The 23,112-nt window shown below is 44.6% G+C and overlaps 1 protein-coding gene across 1 annotated transcript in view; it reads left to right on the forward strand.

The window, feature by feature from the left end:
• Nucleotides 1-2,507: 2,507 nt before the first annotated feature.
• The window catches only part of LOC121003259 (toll-like receptor 13), a 93,372-nt gene continuing 72,767 nt past the window's right edge, over nucleotides 2,508-23,112 (forward strand). The window contains exon 1 of the mRNA XM_040434956.1: nucleotides 2,508-2,724. The gene's annotated coding sequence lies outside the window, so the exon portion shown is untranslated. The remainder of the gene's footprint in view (nucleotides 2,725-23,112) is intronic.

Consider the following 23,112-nt stretch of genomic DNA (forward strand, 5'->3'; position numbering starts at 1 on the left):
CGTAAGTCAGTTGAGGGTTTTGTGGCAGCTTGCGAGACTTGCGCTCGTGCCAAGGTCCCTCACTCACGGCCATCAGGTCCTCTCCTTCCTTTGCCCATTCCTTCCCGTCCTTGGACACATCTGTCCATGGACTTCATAACGGACTTGCCTCGTTCCTCGGGGAAGTCTGTGATTCTGGTGGTGGTGGACCGTTTTAGCAAAATGGTGCACTTTATCCCTTTTCCCGGTTTGCCCAATGCTAAGACGCTGGCGCAGGCATTTGTTGACCACATTGTCAAATTGCATGGGATTCCTTCTGACATAGTCTCTGATAGGGGCACGCAGTTTGTTTCCAGATTCTGGAAGGCTTTCTGTTCTCGCTTGGGGGTTCGCTTGTCATTCTCTTCTGCTTTCCATCCGCAGTCGAATGGCCAGACAGAGCGTGTCAATCAGAATCTGGAGACATATCTGCGCTGTTTTGTGGCGGAGAATCAGGAGGATTGGTGTTCGTTTTTGTCCCTTGCTGAGTTTGCTTTAAATAACCGTCGTCAGGAGTCCTCTGATAAGTCACCATTTTTTGGTGCATATGGGTTTCATCCGCAGTTTGGGACTTTCTCTGGAGAGGGCTCTTCTGGTTTGCCTGATGAGGACAGATTCTCCTCGTCTTTGTCATCTATTTGGCAAAATATTCAGGATAATCTAAAGAATATGAGTGAGAGATATAAGCGTGTGGCGGATAAGAGACGTATGCCTGGTCCGGACCTGAATGTTGGTGATTTGGTGTGGCTGTCTACCAAGAATATCAAATTGAAGGTTCCCTCCTGGAAGTTGGGTCCTAGGTTTATTGGGCCTTACAAGATCCTGTCTGTCATCAATCCTGTTGCCTACCGTCTTGATCTTCCTCAGACTTGGAAGATCCATAATGTTTTCCATAAGTCCTTATTGAAACCTTATGTTCAACCTATTGTACCTTCACCTTTGCCTCCTCCTCCGATTATGGTTGATGGGAATCTTGAATTTCAGGTCTCTAGGATTGTGGATTCTCGTCTTGTCCGCGGTTCCCTCCAGTACCTCGTTCATTGGGAGGGTTATGGTCCTGAGGAGAGGATGTGGCTCCCAGTGACGGACATTAAGGCCTCTCGCCTCATCAGGGCTTTCCATAGGTCCCATCCTGAGAAGGTGGGCCCTGAGTGTCCGGAGTCCACTCCTAGAGGGAGGGGTACTGTCACAAGCAGACAGCTGAGAGGCTCTGACAGGAGCCGTTCAGATCCTCCCCCTTGAGTTTCTTTGTTTTGGTTTCTGTTCCTCACCTCGTTAGGCTATCTCAGCTGTCATGCAGTCAGACTCATTACCTCCCTTTATATTCTCCCCCATAAGGTAGTTGGGTGTGGCTGATACTACTTCCTGGAATGAGTGTGCATGCTGACTTCAGCTCCCAGCTCCCAGCTCCCAGCTCCCAGCTCCCAGCTCCCAGCTCCCAGTCGTCTTCAGATAAGTGCTGTTTTGTATTTATGATTTTCTGTTGTCTGGATCCAGGTGACCCTGACTCCCTCCGTGTCTGTGTAGGGAGCCGGTGGTCGTTTCCCCCCCATATTGTAGGGCCTTCAGGTTAAGATAGCCGAGGTACGTGGATATGCGCCCATTCACCTTTAGAGTGGTCGCATAGGCTGAGCATTAAGGGAGAGCGGCAGGTCGATTGCAGGGGTCTCCCTTTATGTTCCTTAGTTGTGGATCCAGTGAGTCATCATTTGTTATTTGTATCATCTTGTTTCCTGTACACCATCCGTGACAATGGACCATGCATGCATCATGACTGGGGGAAAGATTCTGGAACTACCTCCTAATGGCCCATGCAAATAAGTGGTCATGTTCTCTGAAACTCTCCATAAAACAGAAAAGGAGACCAGTGATGTGAAGTTGGCGGAAGGACCATCTTGGTTAGTGGGTGGGATCATGTAACCAGAGTTCACATCGAGGCATGCAGAGCAGAAAGTTATTGCTTTTTTTAAAGTGTATTACAAAATGAAAGGTTTATACTGACCTCTACTTATTGTTGCCTAACAATCTTAGTGATCGCATTCGCACTCTAATTTCAGGTTCCCTGCTGGTGTATGGTTTCAGGCTCTGACAATATCCAACTGTAACAGGAAACTGAACAGACCAGGCTGATTGCTTTTAGCTTCCTCTCTGGTAGTAACTGTATTTTACAAAACCCAATGGGTGAAATCCCCTAAAAAATACCCATCAAAATCTGTCTAAAATCCATATGTAAAACAGGATTTTTGCCTCAGATTTCTAGTGATCTCCAAGTGCACTGACAATGATGCTATAACTACAGTTGTCTAAGAATTTGGTCACTTAATGAATATGCATTTTATGGTCTACTGAATAAAAGCAGAAGAAGAAGAGTGACATCATTCTTGCTTCTGCTAACTGCCGATGACTTATTGTATTAGTTGTTGCAACAGGGTAATTCCGTGATTCTTTTTTTTAAGGAAGTCTTAATTATTCTACATAGATTTTAGACAGATTGGAGCTGTAGCAAACAGTTCATATTGAGGGGAGAACTCACCTGAAATTACCATTGAATCCAGGAGGAACATCATTCCCTTGCATTGCACACTGTGGAACAGCAAGTTGGTATTATATCTATACATTTACACATCACTCATCACCAAGCAATATCTTTCAAGTTCAAAACTGAAAGCCTGACAGCTGAGGGGAAAGAAAAACCTGCTCTTTATGGTAAGTCCGTAATCTGTAAACAATTAATAGGGCTAAGCTACAGGTCTCCTTCATCCTGCTGATTTGATGGGGGTCTGAGGGGTTAGACCCACACCATTCCAACACTCATAGCCTATCCTAATAGTTGTATCCCCTAGGTAGAACATTCTTTACTAGTGTTTTAACCACTGATATGGAGAAAAGGGCATTTTTAGTTGCCTGTTGAAAATTAATATGGGTTGTGAAGGCACACAACATATCCCTCTTTAAAGGGTGTCCTAGCTGCCAAACCCAAACTGTTCCACATTGTAATACATGTTTGATTACAAGTCACCATTTCCTTCTGGATAAATGACAAGCATTTGTGACTTGAAGGTCACCTTGTCTCTTGGGTACTCTGTACGAATGGCGTAGCATGCGCTTCCAAGCAGGGCCGGTGCAAGGAGTTTTGCCGCCCTAGGCAAGATAAAAATTGCCGCCGCCCCCCCCCCCCCCTTTCAGATGATCTGCCCATATCATGACATCACATATGTTCCACCCCTTTCTCAGCATTTAAATTAAAAGAACTGCTATGTTTCCCTTAGGGTTAATCAAGCTTCTTGTAGTTGTCTCCCTGACAGCCGCTAGAGGTGCTTCCGCGATTCTCACTGTGAAAGTTACAGTGGGAAGACGCGGAACATAGTTTTGAATGCGTGCGCATGTGCAGCTGAGAGGATCGGGGAGAAGAGTTCCCAGTGCCAGCGCTGGAGAAAGGTAAGTGGCTGAAGGGGCTTTAACCCCTTCAGCCCAGTGGGAGGGGGACACGAGGGTACCCCACTCCTAACAACTATATAGTGCCAGGAAAATGAGTTTGTTTTCCTGGCACTATAGTGCTCCTTTACCACCAGTACTGCACAGTACCAGTACTGTCTTTTCTCTGCAGGAACAGGCTATAGACACCAGTACCACTACATTAAACTGTACTGGTTCTGGGACTATAGTGTCCTTTTAGGCTCCATTCACACGTCCGCAATTTCGTTCTGCATTTTGCGGAACGGAATTGCGGACCCATTCATTCCTATGGGGCAGCACGTTGTGCTGCCCGGACACGGAATTGCGGATCCGCACTTCCGTTCCGCCAAAAAATAGAACATGTCCTATTGTTGTCCGCAATTGCGGACAAGAACAGGCATATTCTATTAGTGCCGGCGATGTGCGGTCCGCGAAATGCGAAACGCACATTGCCGCTTTCCGTGTTTTGCGGATCAGCGGCTCCGTGTTTCCGCAAAACACGTTGCGGACGTGTGAATGGAGCCTTAATGTGAGGTAAATTAGTTTCCAATGTAGTATTAATAACTAAACAATTAAATAATAAACATATTGGATTGTCTACTTACCACCAGGACAATAAGATGATCTGGTCTCTGGCAGCAGTCTGGCTCTTGGTCTGGCTCTGGGGACTCTCTCTTCTCCCCCCCCCCTCCCTTGTCACTCTCTTCTCCCCCCTCCCTCCCTTGTCACTCTCTTCTCCCCCCCCCTCCCTTGTCACTCTCTTCTCCCCCCTCCCTTGTCACTCTCATTTACTCCCCCCCTTGTCACTCTCATTTACTCCCACCTCCCTTGTCACTCTCATTTACTCCCCCCTCCCTTGTCACTCTCATTTACTCCCCCCTCCCTTGTCACTCTCATTTACCCCCCCCCCTCCCTTGTCATTCTCATTTACTCCCCCCCCTCCCTTGTCACTCTCATTTACTCCCCCCCCCTCCCTTGTCACTCTCATTTACTCCCCCCTTGTCACTCTCATTTCCCCCCCCCTCCCTTGTCACTCTCATTCCCCCCCTTCCCTTGTCACTCTCATTCCCCCCCACCTCTAGTGTAGCGTGGCCGAAGCTTTTGCTTCCTGTACCCGGCCGGACTGAAAGGAAGTGCACACTAAGTAATGCATCTGGCAATGCCCGATCCATAGGGCTTAGACAGAACAGAGACCAGCCTGCTGAAACTTCTAAACGACAGTGTGAAACTAGCCTAACAGTTCTACACAAGTGTATACACAGTTAATACAATGCAGGTGAATCCATTTATTTTCAGGTGCTATCTACTCAACCTGGAACTGAAGTCATTCTCTTTTCTGCTCTATTCAGGCCAAACATCCATGATGATTTCTAATGACCATACTCATTCATTTAAAATTGTGTCACGGTGCGGAGTTCAGCGCGCCCGGTGTGGCCTGTTCCCGTGGCAACCGCAAGAGGGCAGAGCACCGAGCGGTTCACTCGGCGCTCGGCTGTATTGGAACTCAGGAGTCATGTGACGCTGGCCACGTCACATGACTCCACTAGTGCCCTATTTAAACAGGCAATCTGCTGGCCACAGATTGCCTGTTATTGAGGTCCTTCCTGCGATTATACTTGGTTTGTTGGTCTCCTGCTTGTGTTGCTACTTCCCGTCTGTCTCATCCCTTGGTCTTGGCGTTCCCTCCTGGTTTTGACTTCGGCTTTCTCCCTGACGATCCTCTGCTTGCTCCTCTGGTAATTTGCTGCTCTCTTGGTTATTGACTTGGCTCGTTTGACTTCGCTGTTGTATGTTTGTCTGTCTTCCCTGCACTTATCCAAATTTAGGGATGGTCGAACAGTTGTCCCTAGTCACTAGGACTTGCGAGGCAAGTAGGCAGGGACAGGGGTGTGGGTTGAGCTCAGCGATCACTTCCCCACTCCCTGTGTACGTGACACAATAACAGGCCCATTTACCACTGTTATCATGAATCCTTTGGTTACTCTGACGGAGCATTTTTCTAATTTGACTCGGAATTGGGGGAGAAACTCTGTTTACATGAGTCAGGGAAAAGTGCCTCCAATCCGCATTCACCTAGTCATCAGTTGGAGCCCCAGATAAAACTTCCGGAACCATTTTCTGGTGACCATAAAAAGTTTCTTTCCTTCAAAGAAAACTGTAAGCTTTACGTCAGGTTAGGCCCCTTGTCATCCGGCTCTGAGAGCCAACGAGTGCAGAGGGACCCCTAGGATTGGGCTTTTTCCTTGCCTTCCGATGCTAGTTGTCTCAGTTCCGTTGAGGGGTTCTTTCAGGCTCTGGGAACTCTGTATGATGAACCTGACTAGGCCATGGTAGCTGAAACCGCTCTTAGAGCTTTGGTTCAGGGAGATCTACCTGCAGAAGAGTATTGCACCCAGTTCAGAAGATGGTGTGTCCCCTCTGGCTGGAATGAACCAGCCCTTAAAAGCCAATTTAGGTCAGGCTTGTCCGAGAATCTTAAAGACCTATTAGTCAACTATCAGCTTCCTGAGACATTGGAGGAGACCATGACACTCGCTGTTCAACTTGACAGATGTGTTAGGGAGAGACGACAGGAACATTTGTTTTTCCCCAGGAGATGGTCCAGCCAGAAGTCTGTCCTATGAGCCGAGCCGATATCTCTTCAGAGGAACCCATGCAGGTCGGGATGACTCGTAGAGATTAGTGTCGCCGACGTGGGGTTTGTTTCTATTGTGGAGAAAAAAAAGACATGCTGAAAAGGTTACAATTTGCCAAAGAGCACATTGACTGGCCTAAAGAGACATTTTGTGGACTGTTGAAAGTAAGATTGTTCTTTTTGGGTCTAGTGGCCGGAGACAGTTTGTCACATGACCCCAAAACACTGAATTCAAGCCACAGTACACTGTGAAGAGAGTGAAGCATGGTGGCGCAAGCATCATGATATGGGGATGTTTCTCATACTACGGTGTTGGGCCTATTTATCGCATACTAGGGATCATGGATCAGTTTGAATACATCAGAATACTTGAAGAGGTCATGCTGCCTTATGTTGAAGAGGAAATGCCCTTGAAATGGGTATTCCAACAAGACAATGACCCCAAACACACCAGTAAACGTGCATCATCTTGGTTCCAGACCAACAATATTGACGTTAGGGAGTGGTCAGCCCAATCACCGGATCTTAAACCAATAGAAAACTTGTGGGGTGATATCAAAAATGCAGTTTCTGTGCAAAACCAAGAAATTGAGAAGAACTGTGGAATGTAGTCCAATCATCCTGGGCTGGAACACCTGTTCACAGGTGCCAGAAGTTGGTTGACTCCATGCAACACAGATTTACAGCAGTTCTCAGAAACAGTGGTTTTACAACTAAATATTTAAGTGATTCAAAGAAAAGCAAAATCTTCAAACATTATTCAGTTTATATAGTGTATGTTTGAGTTTGTAAAGAAGAATACAAACACTGCTATTTTTTTGAACAGTCTAATATTCACTTTTCTTGAATTTAGAGGAACAACACAAATTTGATATTTTTTTCTTCATATTTTGATTTGGAATAGAATGTGTAGCGTTCCCAATGCATTTGTCTGTATGAAAATAAAAGCTATTAGAAGGATTTTGAGCTTTATGAAAATTTTTAAACACACTGCTATTATTTTGAACACAACTGTATCTACAATCTTTCTAGGCCTGAACACGAGGCCATGGAGGATTATGTTAAGGAGAGTCTCAGTAAGGGACACATTAGGCCTTCTGTATCTGCTATGGGGGCGGGATTTTTCTTTGCCAAAAAGAAGGATGGAGGCCTCAGACCTTGTATCGATTTATCGGGAATTAAATAATCATCTTAAATAAGATTACGATTAAGAATCAATACTCCCTCCCGTTGATTCTTGATTTGTTTAATCAAGTACAGGGGGCTTCCTGGTTCTCTAAAATTCATTTAAAGGGGGCATACAACTTAATTCGAATTAAGGAGGTAGACGGGTGGAAGACAGCTTTCAATACTCCAGCTGGGCACTTCGAATATCTTGTAATGCCTTTTGGACTCAGCAAAGCGCCAGCGGTGTTCTAAAATTTTATGAATGGTATTTTCAGGGAATTCTTGGGTAAATTTGTGATTGTTTACCCTGATGATGTTTTGATTTTTTCCCCTGATCTTGAGAGTAGAGTTGAGCGAACCCGAACTGCAAAGTTCGGGTTCGTACCGAACTTTAGGTTTTTCGGCACCCGGACCCGAAACCGAACATTTACGTAAAAGTTCGGGTTTGGTGTTCGGCAATTTTTATGGCGCTTTTTAAAAGGCTGCAAAGCAGCCAATCAACAAGCGTCATACTACTTGCCCCAAAAGGCCATCACAGCCATGCCTACTATTGGCATGGCTGTGATTGGCCAACTGCAGCATGTGACTTAGCCTCTATTTAAGCTGGAGTCATGTAGCGCCGCCCGTCACTCTGCTCAGATTAGTGTAGGGATAGGCTGCAGCTGCTGTGAGGGAGAGATCAGGGAGGAATCTTATGAAGAACTGCTTCTTTACTCAGCGATCTACAGCAAATGTGTTTTGTGGGTGCAGTGCACAATTGTTTTAAGCCTGCCCTGAGCCAACTACTACTGAATACAAACTTTTTTTCCTTCAGTTAGTCAATATCAATACATAATCGGCAGCCATTTTATGCAACGACAGTGCACCAGCACAGGATATCTGCATGTCTGCAAGTCCAGAAATACTGCTTTGAGACACTGGGGTTAAAAAAAACCTTTGTTTCATATAGTTCCCATCTAGGATTATCGCTGCATAAGTGACTGTGAAATTTAGGCCAGAAATACGGCTTTGGCATACTGGGTGAAACAAACCCCTCTGTTTCATATAGTGCACATCTGGGATTAGAGGTGCATAAGTTACTGTGAAATTTAGGCCACAAATACAGCTTTTTCTTACTAGGGTTAAAAAACCCTCTGATATACTGCACATCTGGGATTAGAGGTGCATAAGTTACTGTGAAATTTAGGCCACAAATACGGCTTTCTCATACTGTGGCACTTATAGTGCACATCTAGGATTATAGGTGCATAAGTGAGTGTCAAATTTAGGCCAGAAATACGGCTTTGGCATACTGGGGCATACTGGGTGAAACAAACCCCTCTGTTTCATATAGTGCACATCTAGGATTATAGGTGCATAAGGGACTGTTCATTTTAGGCCAGAAATACGGCTTTTGCTTACTGGGGTTAAAAAAAAACCTCTGATATACTGCACATCTGTGAATAGAGGTGCATAAGTGACTGTGAAATTTAGGCCACAAATACGGGTTTGCTTACTAGGGTTAAAAAAAAAACTCTGATATACCGGTACTGCACATCTGGGATTAGAGGTGCATAAATTACTGTAAAATTTAGGCCACAAATACAGCTTTTGCTTACTGGGGTTAAAAAAAAAAACTCTGATATACTGCATATCTAGGATTATAGGTGCATAAGTTACTGTGAAATTTAGGCCACAAATACGGCTTTTGCTTATTGGGGTTAAAAAAGAAACTCTGATATACTGCACATCTGGGATTAGAGGTGCATAAATTTCTGTGAAATTTAGGCCACAAATACGGCTTTTTCTTACTGGGGCATACTGGGGTGAAAAAAAAACCATCTGTTTCATATAGTGCACATCTAGGATTATAGGTTCATAAGGGACTGTTCATTTTAGGCCAGAAATACGGCTTTTTGCTTACTGGGGTGAAAAAAAAACCTTCTGTTTCATATAGTGCACATCTAGGATTATAGGTGCATAAGTGAGTGTCACATTTAGGCCAGAAATACGGCTTTGGCATACTGGGTGAAACAAACCCCTCTGTTTCATATAGTGCACATCTAGGATTATAGGTGCATAAGGGACTGTTCATTTTAGGCCAGAAATATGTCTTTTGCTTACTTGGGTTAAAAAATCCTCTGATATACTGCACATCTGGGATTAGAAGTGCATAAGTTACTGTGAAATTTAGGCCAAAAATACAGCTTTTGCTTACTGGGGTTAAAAAAAAACCTCTGCTATACTGCACATCTAGGATTATAGGTGCATAAGTGAGTGTCACATTTAGGCCAGAAATACGGCTTTGGCATACTGGGGCATACTGGGTGAAACAAACCCCTCTGTTTCATATAGTGCCCAGCTAGGATTATAAGTGCATAAGGGACTGTTCATTTTAGGCCAGAAATACGGCTTTTGCTTACTGGGGTTAAAAAACCCTCTGATATACTGCACATCTGTGATTAGAGGTGCATAAGTAACTGTGAAATTTAGGCCACAAATACGGCTTTTGCTTACTGGGGTTAAAAAAAAGCCTCTGATATACTGCACATCTGGGATTAGAGGTGCATAAATTACTGTGAAATTTAGGCCAAGAATACAGCTTTTGTTTACTGGGGTTAAAAAAACCTCTAATATACTGCACATCTGGGATTAGAGGTGCATAAGTTACTGTGAAATTTAGGCCACAAATACGGCTTTTGCTTACTGGGGTTAAAAAACCCTCTGATATACTGCACATCTGGGATTAGACGTGCATAAGTGACTGTGAAATTTAGGCCACAAATACGGCTTTTTCATACTGGGGCATACTGGGGTGAAAAAAAAACCATCTGTTTCATATAGTGCACATCTAGGATTATAGGTTCATAAGGGACTGTTCATTTTAGGCCAGAAATACGGCTTTTGCAAAATCAGAGGAACAGGTGTAAAAGTCTGTGATCTTGTATTGCTTACGGTACTGGGATGAGAAAAGACACAATTACAGCAGTTAAGTCAAGGGTAACAACCCTTCCTAAGCTTCTGCATCACCTTTGGGCTCTGTAATTCGGAATGTATGAGGCTGTCATCCAAGTTCTTTGACCTCCTATAGGACATCAGGGGTGGGGACTGGAACTCCTCTATGTCTGAAAAAGACCGCGCTAAGATCTGCCAATTACGTTTAAGCACTCCTGCTATCTGTCCACTCACTGTTGAAAATGTAGACACAAATGGTACTCTTTTCCTATCCATCTTTTGGTTATGTGTGCTCAATAGCTGTGATCGCGACTGTTGTTTAACCCTGTCCAGATGTCTCTTAACCAAATTCCTAGGGTATTTTCTATCGACAAACGTATGTCCCATCGTCCGTAGTCTGTCATCTGCCAACTTCACATCTGAAAAAATGCGTCTCGTCCTAAGCAGCTGGCTGTAAGGGAGAGATTCCAACATACCCTTAGGGTGGGCACTATCGAACCTCAGCATGTTATTACGGTCCGTTAGTTTCACATAGAGGTCTGTTTGTAGGCCATCAGCTGTCACGTACACTAAAGTATCAAGGAACTGTAAGGAATGTGTAGAATCCACCCTCGTAAATTTAAGTTGCACATGTACAGTCTTGTGAAAAAATTAGGACACCCTTTGAAAGCATGTGGTTTTTTGTAACATTTTTAATAAATGGTTATTTCATCTCCGTTTCAACAATACAGAGAGATTAAAGTAATCCGACTAAACAAAGAAAAATGAAGAAAAGTCTTTTCAAGATCTTCTGTAAATGTCATTCTACAAAAATGCCTATTCTAACTGAGGAAAAAGATAGGACACCCTTGCCCCTAATAGCGAGTGTTACCTCCTTTGGCTGAAATAACTGCAGTGAGACGGTTCTTGTAGCCATCTACCAGTCTTCGACATCGGTCTGAGGAAATTTTACCCCACTCCTCAATGCAGAACTTTTTCAGCTGTGAGATGTTTGAGGGGTTTCTTGCACGTACAGCCCTTTTCAAGTCACCCCACAGCATCTCAATGGGATTCAAATCTGGACTTTGACTTGGCCATTCCAGGACTCTCCATTTCTTCTTTTTCAGCCAATCTTTGGTTGATTTACTAGTATGTTTTGGGTCGTTGTCATGTTGCATGGTCCAGTTCCGCTTCAGCTTTAATTTTCTAACTGATGGTCTCACATGTTCTTCAAGCACCTTCTGATACACAGTAGAATTCATCGTGGATTCTATGATGGTGAGCTGACCAGGTCCTGCTGCAGCAAAGCAGCCCCAAACCATGACACTTCCACCTCCATGCTTCACAGTTGGTATGAGGTTCTTTTCTTGGAATGCTGTGTTTGGTTTACGCCAAACATGTCCTCTGCTGTTGTGTCCAAATAATTCAATTTTGGACTCATCTGTCCAAAGAACATTATTCCAGAAGTCCTGGTCTTTGTCAACTTTATCGCTGGCAAATGTCAGTCTGGCCTCGATGTTTCTCTTGGAAAGCAAAGGTTTCCTCCTTGCACACCTCCCATGCAAGTTAAACTTGTACAGTCTCTTTCTGATTGTAGAGGCATGTACTTCTACATCAACAGTAGCCAGAGCCTGCTGTAGTTCTCGAGATGACACTTTAGGGTTTTGGGATACCTCTTTTAGCATCTTGCGGTCTGCTCTTGGGGTGAACTTGCTGGGGCGACCAGTCCTGGGCATGTTGGCAGTTGTTTTGAAAGGCAACTTGGAGAGAGAAGTGAGAAACAAAGTTGCGGCACTCACCGAAGTGTATCAAAAAGTATCCTTTATTGTAGCTTCCTCAACAGGTAGCAATGGGGATCCAGGGCGGACACATAGTTGCGAGCAGCGACGGCCGTTTCGCGCGCTCAGACGCGCGAAACGGCCGTCGCTGCTCGCAACTATGTGTCCGCCCTGGATCCCCATTGCTACCTGTTGAGGAAGCTACAATAAAGGATACTTTTTGATACACTTCGGTGAGTGCCGCAACTTTGTTTCTCACTTCTCTCTCCAAGTTGCCATTTGTATACTTTATACTATTTTGCTGAGCACCACGCTTGGAAGTGTTCCTGACTGCATCTGGCTCGGTTTTTGCAAGGCGTATTCAGTGTATGCAGTGCCGCCTGTCCACGCTTCACGTCTCTCCCCCCTTTCTATACTAGTTGTTTTGAAAGCCCTCCACTTGTAGACTATCTTCCGGACAGTGGAATGGCTGATTTCAAAATCTTTTGAGATCTTTTTAAATCCCTTCCCAGACTCATAGGCTGCTACAATCTTTTTTCTGAAGTCCTCTGACAGCTCTTTTGCTCTCACCATGGTGCTCACTCTCACTTCAACAGTCAGGAGCACACCAAACTAAATGTCTGAGGTTTAAATAGGGCAAGCCTCATTCAACATGCAGAGTAACGATCTACTAATTATGTGCACCTGGTGTGATATACCTGTGTGAGATCTGAGCCAATTTAAGAGGGAATACATGTGAGGGTGTCCTATCTTTTTCCTCAGTTAGAATAGGCATTTTTGTAGAATGACATTTACAGAAGATCTTGAAAAGACTTTTCTTCAGTTTTCTTTGTTTAGTTGGATTACTTTAATCTCTCTGTATTGTTGAAACGGAGATGAAATAACCATTTATTAAAAATGTTACAAAAAACCACATGCTTTCAAAGGGTGTCCTAATTTTTTCACATGACTGTATATTGTTCAAGAAATCATAAAACACCTGCAAATCAACATCTGTCCCCGTGCATATCAGGAAGATGTCGTCTATATATCTCATCCAGCCCCTCACATGTTGGTAAAGGGCAGATGGGAATATAAACGACTCTTCCACATATGTATATGTTTGCATTTGACCACATTTCGGTCCCCCGACACTGCATATAAACTCCTCCTCAAAACGAAAGTAGTTGCAGGTCCGTAATATTTCCAACAGGGAACACACAAATTCGCATAACTCCGTCGGATAATCAGTGAGCCCTAATGACCATTGTATCGCCTCCAAACCCCGTTCATGCTCAATGCTGGTATATAAGCTTACTACGTCAAAGGACACCAACCTATCATTCTTGTTGAATGTAATATTCCCCAATTTATTTATGAAATCGGTCGTGTCCCTCACGTATGACAAGGCCCCTGTCGCTGATGCTCTCAATAATTTGTCCAAAAAAATTGCCGCGGGAGCAAACACTCTGTCTGTTCCTGCAACTATCGGGCGTCCAGGTGGGTTATACAAATTTTTGCAGATCTTGGGCAAAGTATACAATATTGGTGTCACCGGATGCTGCTGTATGAAAAAAAGAATGCAATTTCCCATCAATAAGATTATTAGCATAGGCATTATCTACCAAGATTTTAATCTTTCTCATAATCTCAAACTTTGGATCAACATTTACCGGTTTGTACACTTCCCTATCCTGCAATTGGCTCTTAATCTCAGTGACATATTTGTCCGTATCCATGATAACAATCGCTCCTCCCTTATCAGCCACTTTGATAGTTAATTCCTTGCGCCGACTGAGAGAGGAGAGCATCACCCTCTTCCCTGGTCAGATTGGAGTCATGTCCAGTTGCAAGAAAAAGTATGTGAACCCTTTGGAATGATATGGATTTCTGCACAAATTGGTCATAAAATGTGATCTGATCTTCATCTAAGTCACAACAATAGACAATCACAGTCTGCTTAAACTAATAACACACAAAGAATTAAATGTTACCATGTTTTTTATTGAACACACCATGTAAACATTCATAGTGCAGGTGGAAAAAGTATGTGAACCCCTAGACTAATGACATCTCCAAGAGCTCCAAGAGGTGTCAGCCAACTGGAGTCCAATCAGTGAGATGAGATTGGAGGTGTTGGTTACAGCTGCCCTGCCTTATAAAAAACACACACCAGTTCTGGGTTTGCTTTTCACAAGAAGCATTGCCTGATGTGAATGATGCCTCGCACAAAAGAGCTCTCAGAAGACCTACAATTAAGAATTGTTGACTTGCATAAAGCTGGAAAGGGTTATAAAAGTATCTCCAAAAGCCTTGCTGTTCATCAGTCCATGGTAAGACAAATTGTCTATAAATGGAGAAAGTTCAGCACTGCTGCTACTCTCCCTAGGAGTGGCCGTCCTGTAAAGATGACTGCAAAAGCACACCGCAGACTGCTCAATGAGGTGAAGAAGAATCCTAGAGTGTCAGCTAAAGACTTACAAAAGTCTCTGGCATATGCTAACATCCCTGTTAGCGAATCTACGATATGTAAAACACTAAACAAGAATGGATTTCATGGGAGGATACTACAGAGGAAGCCACTGCTGTCCAAAAAAAAACATTGCTGCACGTTTACAGTTTGCACAAGAGCACCTGGATGTTCCACAGCAGTACTGGCAAAATATTCTGTGGACAGATGAAATCAAAGTTGAGTTGTTTGGAAGAAACACACAACACTATGTGTGGAGAAAAAGAGGCACAGCACACCAACATCAAAACCTCATCCCAACTGTGAAGTATGGTGGTGGGGGCATCATGGTTTGGGGCTGCTTTGCTGCGTCAGGGCCTGGACGGATTGCTATCATCGAAGGAAAAATGAATTCCCAAGTTTATCAAGACATTTTGCAGGAGAACTTAAGGCCATATGTCCACCAGCTGAAGTTCAACAGAAGATGGGTGTTGCAACAGGACAACGACCCAAAGCACAGAAGTAAATTACCAACAGAATGGCTTAAACAGAAGAAAATACACCTTCTGGAGTGGCCCAGTCAGAGTCCTAACCTCAACCCGATTGAGATGCTGTGGCATGTCCTTAAGAAAGCGATTCACACCAGACATCCCAAGAATATTGCTGAACTGAAACAGTTCTGTAAAAAGGAATTGTCAAGAATTACTCCTGATCGTTGTGCACGTCCGATCTGCAACTACAGGAAACGTTTGGTTGAAGTTATTGCTGCCAAAGGAGGTTCAACCAGTTATTAAATCCACATACTTTTTCCACCTGCACTGTGAATGTTTACATGGTGTGTTCAATAAAAACATGGTAACATTTAATTCTTTGTGTGTTATTAGTTTAAGCAGACTGTGATTGTCTATTGTTGTGACTTAGATGAAGATCAGATCACATTTCATGACCAATTTGTGCAGAAATCCATATCATTCCAAAGGGTTCACATACTTTTTCTTGCAACTATATATCATATATGTGCTTCCCCAACTTCATGATATCCGATCTGACCAGGGAAACATAGGTGTCAACCGCCTTATGATTAAGAGGTGGTTGAAAATCGCTTTTCGGCTATAGCGTCTTGACTACTGCCTCCAGTTCCAGACACGTGAGCGGATGTAGTCTTGGTTTCGGCCGCACTTCAATATACGTTTTAGCCGCGCAGGCGCAGTAACGTGCCGGAGACGTTGTTCTTCCCACTTGATTAAGTTGACTATTCTCTAGTTCAGCTCTGACATAAGTCCTAAATAATAAATAATGTATGCACAGATTTGATTCTATGTGAAAAGTATACAAAAGTGTCACTATGGTTTAATACAGGCATCCTCAAACTGCGGCCCTTCAGCTGTTGCAAAACTACAACTCCCAGCATGCCCGAACAGCCCACAGGTATCAGTCCTCAGCAGGGCATTGTGGGAGTTGTAGTTTTACAACAGCTGGAGGGCCGCAGTTTGAGGATGCCTGATTTAATATAATGGTAATATTGTGAAAGGGAAGGGGTTGACCTTCTCTTGTGGTAATTGTCCAACCAATACATATACACAGAGGGGTGTATATGTATTGTTCACCTGCATTATTGGTTTGTAGCTTGAAAAAGATTTTCTGGGTCGAAACGTTGCTTTTGTTTGTTGTCAATAAACACACGATTGGATTGGAGTGCTACGGTTTTTTTCTTATCTTTGTTGGCTATTGAGGGGTCCCTAGGGCCAGGGCCTGACACCGCAAGCACGGCCGTCAAATAGGGACTAATATACGTCAGTAAGTCAGTAAGACCCCTTTTTTGCCATTGACTTTGACAGGGAAAATTTTCAAATCGCTCCCACTCGCACAGTTTTTAAGCTACACTCCCCAAACTCGGAACGCATATTGTTGGTGTCAACCCGAATAAAAGGGTAAATTTTGAGGGGACACCCCAAAGTGAGCGGAGCTAGCAATGGCCAATGAAAATTTTGCTATTTTCTATACGCTACTCCTCCCACAGTTTTAGGAGTACAATTACCAAACTTTGCACACTTGTTCGGCACATACCCGAATAGGTTGCTTGTGCTTTGTTAACCAATCCCACCCTCTGGGTCCCTGGGGCGGCCCCCCAAAGACCCCACTTTTTGTCATAGACGGTTATTGGAAAATTGTAAACTTTTTCCACTCGTACAGCTTTGAAGTTAAACTCGCCAAACTTGGGTCACTTAGTCATGTGGTCAACCTGAAAATGTCTGTCACATTTTGGGGACTCTAAAAAGTGGGCAGAGCCACAAACAACCAATCAGATTTTCCCTATTGACTTCAATGAGAAAATTTTAATTGCTGTCATTCTCACAGTATTTAAGCCAGAACTTTTTATTTTAAATCATAACAGAACAATACAACACAAAGACCATTTCCAATAAAGGACTTAACCCGGCCAGTCTCCCACCTCACACCCCCCACCCCCTTCTACATTCATAGTACCCATTCATGCACATCCATACACTATTTACATATTTACAGGATCTATCCATAACCCTAAATCTAACTTATAACCCATCACCCGTCCCCACATAACACACCAAACCGGTCTCCCACATAAGTTCAAGAGGATAACCCCGAGCTTCTCCAGTTCCATAGTTCTCCCCAGTCGGACTGGGGCTGACCGGTTTGTAAGAGAGAAAAAAATATTTATTATACACACACACTCATATAAATACAGTGGGATGCGAAAGTTTGGGCAACCTTGTTAATCGTCATGATTTTCCTGTATAAATCGTTGGTTGTTACAATAAAAAATGTCAGTTAAATATATCATATATGAGACACACAGTGATATTTGAGAAGTGAAATGAAGTTAATTGGATTTACAGAAAGTGTGCTATAATTGTTTAAACAAAATTAGGCAGGTGCATAAATTTGGGCACCACAAAAAAGAAATGAAATCAATATTTAGTAGATCCGACTTTTGCAGAAATTACAGCCTCTAAACGCTTCCTGTAGGTTCCAATAAGAGTCTGGATTCTGTTTGAAGGTATTTTGGACCATTCCTCTTTACAAAACATCTTTATTTCATTCAGGTTTGATGGCTTCCGAGCATGCACAGCTCTCTTTAAGTCACACCAGAGATTTTCAATTATATTCAGGTCTGGGGACTGAGATGGCCATTCCAGAACGTTGTAATTGTTCCTCTGCATAAATGCCTTAGTGGATTTTGAGCAGTGTTTAGGGTCGTTGTCTTGTTGAAAGATCCAGCCCCGGCGCAGCTTCAGCTTTATCACTGATTCCTGGACATTGGTCTCCAGAATCTTCTGATACTGACTGGAATCCATGCGTCCCTCAAATTTGACAAGATTCCCAGTCCCTGCACTGGCCCCACAGCCCCACAGCATGATGGAACCACCACCATATTTTACTGTAGCTAGCAGGTGTTTTTCTTGGAATGCTGTGTTCTTTTTCCTCCATGCATAACGCCCCTTGTTAAGGCCAAATAACTCAATTTTTGTTTCATCAGTCCACAGCACCTTATTCCAAAATGAAGCTGGCTTGTCCAAATGTGCTTTAGCCCACCTCAAGCGGCACTTTTTGTGCTGTGGGCGGAGAAAAGGCTTCCTCTGCATCACTCTCGCATACAGCATCTCCTTGTGTAAAGTGCGCCGAATGGTTGAACGATGCACAGTGACTCCATCTGCAGCAAGATGATGTTGTAGGTCTTTGGTGCTGGTCTGTGGGTTGACTCTGACTGTTCTCACCATTCATCGCTTCTGTCTATCCGAGATTTTTCTTGGTCTGCCATTTCGAGCCTTAACTTGAACTGAGCCTGTGGTCTTCCATTTCCTCAATATGTTCCTAACTGTGGAAACAGACAGCTGAAATCTCTGAGACAGCTTTCTGTATCCTTCCCCTAAACCATGATGGTGAACAATCTTTGTCTTCAGGTCATTTGAGAGTTGTTTTGAGACCCCATGTTGCTACTCTTCAGAGAAAATTAAAAGAGGAGGGAAACTTACAATTGACCCCCTTAAATACTCTTTCTCATAATTGGATTCACCTGTGTATGTAGGTCAGGGGTCACTGAGCTTACCAAGCCAATTTGAGTTCCAATAATTAGTTCTAAAGGTTTTTGAATCAATAAAATGACAACAGTGCCCAAATTTATGCACCTGCCTAATTCTGTTTAAACAATTATAGCACACTTTCTGTAAATCCAATAAACTTCATTTCACTTCTCAAATATCACTGTGTGTGTCTCCTATATGATATATTTAACTGACATTTTTTATCGTAACAACCAACGATTTATACAGGAAAATCATGACGATTAACAAGGTTGCCCAAACTTTCGCATCCCACTGTATATATACATAAACCCCCCAAACCCCTCTCCCAACCTGACTAACCCCAAAACATTAGGTCCCTATATAGTCAACTTATACATATACAATATACTTATCATATAATACATGACACAAAATCCAACTTTTTAGCTATGGTTCAGTGCCTGTAAACCAAACCATCCTGCTTCATCATAAAACAAAACAAAAATCTAATAGTGTCATGCCAGCCCACCACCAGGGCTGAGAGTTACTCGGTTAGTGTACCCTGAAACAAAAGCTCCTCCACAGAAGAGAGACTTTAGGGCCACCCAACCTTTCACTCTCAAGAGAGCGCACTTTATCCAGGTCACCCATGATGCTCCTATATACTGTCTCCACTGGGAGGACTTTAGAACCCGTCGACACTAGACCCCTTGCGCACCAAATGTGATACCTGACCACTGCGCTAACTAGGAATAAAGTGCAACGGTCCCGTCCACCCAGATCTTTGAACGCACCATAGGCCCACTCTGCATAGGATAGGGCAGCCAGCCCAGGCCAGCTGATGGAAGTCCCCACCCTTTTGTAGACCTCTATATTAAAAGGACAGTGAAGCAAGAAATGGTCCATACTTTCTAGCACAGCACCGCACTCCTCCCGGGGACAACCCCTTTCCTCAGAGTTTCTACACTTCACAATATCCCTTACATATAGCTTACCATGAAAGCAGCGCCAAGCCACATCCCAAACTTTTAAGGGGATCCTCACCGAATTTAATAAAGTCAACCCGCCCTCTAGATCCCGACTTGGGCAATCCCTCAAGGCCAACGGAGGCTGGAAGAGGGTAGACAGGACCTTAAAATCAAGGTCGAACCTCGACTTGGTCTCTATCTCTCCCCTCCCGAGTCACCATCGCTTTATAAATCTCAGGACCGGGGCAACATAAGCCGGGAGATATCTCTGCCTTGACGAGCGTAGGTCTTTCACATGCCCTCCTGTCTCCCATTCCTGGAAGAAGGGCCAAAACCATTCCCTACAGGAATTCACCCACCAAGGAGCCCTCTCCATCCAGAGGATTGCAATGTTAGCTTTTAAGAAGGTATTCGTTTGGAATACCACTGGGTTGACCATATCCAACCCACCTAGTCTCCTTGGTCGGTAAGTGACATTTCTCTTGAGTAGGTTCAGCCTGTTTCCCCATAACATCTGGAAAAACAGGCTGTAGACCGTTTCCCAGAGAGAATCTGGCAGGACACAGACAGTGCCCAAGTACAATAGTACCGGGATCAGATAAGCCTTGCACAGGTGAACCCTTTCCCTGAGGGTCAAAGACCAACCCTTCCAGCGGTCCACCTTTTGACCAACATCTTTCAGTCTGCCTTCCCAATTTTTCTGATGATAGTCCTCATCCTGGCCAAAATTGATGCTGAGAACTTTGACAGTTTTCTGAGGCTCTGGGAGAGCGCCCTGGAGATCAAAAGCTGGATCTCCTTCTCCCAACCAGAGAGTTTTGCATTTATCACGGTTGATCTGAGACCCAGAAACCTCTGAATAGCGGTCCACTTCTGACATCACCCACCCCACCTCCTCACCAGAAGAGGCGAAAATGGTGACATCATCCGCATACGCTACCACCCTCAAAGACGGCCCCCTTGCCCCCGCCAGTTCCATCCCCACCCCTGCTAACGGTCCACAATCTACCCTTCTAATGAAGGGATCGATCGCAAACACATACAGCAAGGGGCTTAAGGGACATCCTTGACGGACACTGGAAGTCATCTCGAAGGGCTGTCCTGACCAACCATTAACCAACGGGAAACTCTCAGCCCCTTTGTACAAAGCCTTTAGCCAATTCACAAACCTCCCCGGCAGACCGTACCACAAAAGGACAGACCACAGGTACTCATGGTTCAGCTTTAGCCTGATCCAAAGTCAAAAGAAACCCTTTCCAAAGGCCCGCCCTGCCTCACTCCACGGCCTCTCGGACACTGAGAACGGTGCTAAAAGTGCTCCGACCGGGAACTGTGCAGTGCTGAGCCCCTGAAAAAAGTCTTGGTGCAAACTTCACCAATCTATTAAAAAGTATTTTTGCCAGGATCTTTCTATCCGCATTGAGAAGCGATATGGGTCTCCAATTCTCAATACGGGATGGATCTTTGCCCTTTTGACAGCATAATTAGGGCTGACTTACCCATTGACTTTGGTAAAGTGCCCGAGGAAAGACACTCATTAAAGACCTCAGTCAAAGAAGGAACTAACTGTTCCTTGAAAGTCCTGTACCACTCAGATGTTAAGCCATCTGGACCTGGCGATTTCTTGGGCCTAAGCCCTTCAATGACCAGTCTCACTTCCTCTTCCCTGATTGGTTCAGACAAAACGTCAAGAGAGGGGTCCATTCCTGCCTTGGGAACAGCTTCAGCCAAGAAAGCTGAAAACTTGTCCCGATCTAGTTCTTTCCTACCCAAGAGGTGAGAGTAGAAAGACCTGACCACCTCCAGGATCCCTGATTTGGACTTATTCAGGGATCCTGTACTATCAATCAGGCCTGTCACCAGCTTACGTTTTACTGACATCTTACAGTTGCCGTAAGGGTTGGGCGAGCGGTACTTCCCGAAATCCCTCTCGACAACCAAAGATGCGTACCTATCGTACTGACACCTCTTAAAGCGAACTTTTCACCTCATTTTCACTTTATAAACTAGCAACAGTACCTTATAGATTATCTTCAGTGTGTTCTTACACATGTTAGTGCCGCTTTCCTGCGCTGTTTATTCTTCAAAAAATCGTCTTATAAAGTTCACATTTCCTGCTCCAACAGTCACACAACAAGTCAAGGGGGTATCCCTTCCCTCACCTCTGGCTGTACCTCCCCTGCCCTAACCCCGCCTCTATGCTCTGTAATTGACAGCCGGCTCAGTCGACGGGACCGCGCTCGTGAATCTTTCTTGCGGACACAAGTGCGATCCTGTAACAGAATCGCGCATGCGCCGTACGCGATGCCTGCCTGTCTGCTCTCCCTCCCGTGTGCGCGCTCCCCTATCTTCAGGCTCCAAGTGCCCCACGTGATCACTGTAGACTTGCCGCAGATGGCAAGTCTACAGTGATCATGTGGGGCACTTGGAGCCTGAAGATAGGGGAGCGCGGCGCATGCGCGATTCTGTTACAGGATCGCACTTGTGTCCGCAAGAAAGACGGGATCGCGCGGCGAATGAGGAGGACGGCGCTGTCACGGATGGTGTACAGGAAACAATACAATGCAATATAATCAATGACTCACTGGATCCACAACTAAGGAACAAAAGGGAGACCCCTACATGAGACCTGCCACTCTCCCTAATTGCTCAGCCTATGCGAACACCCCAAAGGTGGATGGGCGCATATCCACGTACCTCGGCTATCTAATACCTGAAGACTACAATAGTGAGGGGACACGACCACCGGCTCCCTACACAAGACACGGAGGGAGTCAGGGTCACCTGAAAATCCAGCAGACAGAAAATCACAAATAAAGGAACAGCACTTATCTTGCAGAGGACTGAGGAATAGAAACAGCATGCACACACACTCCAGGAAGTTGTATAAGCCGCAACCTAATGCATCATGGGGAGGAACTTAAAGGGAAGCAATCAGTCCAACTGCATGACAGCTGAGATAGACTAACGAGATGAGGAACTTAACCAAAACAAAGAAACTCAAGGAGGAGGATCTGGAAAGCTCCTGTCAGAGCTCCTCAGCTGTCTAGTTGTGACAGTACCCCTCCCTCTACGAGTGGACTCCGGACACTCAGGGCCCACCTTCTCAGGATGGGACCTATGGAAAGCCCTGATGAGACGAGTGGCCTTAATGTCCGTCACTGGGACCCACATCCTCTCCTCAGGACCATAACCCTCCCAATGAACGAGGTACTGGAGGGAACCGCGGACAAGACGAGAACCACAATCCTAGAGACCTGAAATTCAAGATTTCCATCAACCATAATCGGAGGAGGAGGCAAAGGCGAGGGTACAATAGGTTGAACATAAGGTTTCAATAAGGACTTATGAAAAACATTATGGATCTTCCAAGTCTGAGGAAGATCAAGACGGTAGGCAACAGGATTGATGACAGACAGGATCTTGTAAGGCCCAATAAACCTAGGACCCAACTTCCAGGAGGGAACCTTCAATTTGATATTCCTGGTAGACAACCACACCAGATCACCAACATTCAGGTCCGGACCAGGCACACGTCTCTTATCTGCCACACGCTTATATCTCTCACTCATGCTCTTTAGATTATCCTGAATCTTTTGCCAAATAGATGACAAAGACGAGGAGAATCTGTCCTCATCAGGTAAAGCAGAAGACCCCTCTCCCGAGAAAGTCCCAAACTGCGGATGAAACCCATATGCACCAAAAA

Source organism: Bufo bufo, chromosome 1 (assembly GCF_905171765.1).
Source record: "Bufo bufo chromosome 1, aBufBuf1.1, whole genome shotgun sequence".
NCBI classification, from domain to species: Eukaryota; Metazoa; Chordata; class Amphibia; order Anura; family Bufonidae; genus Bufo; species Bufo bufo.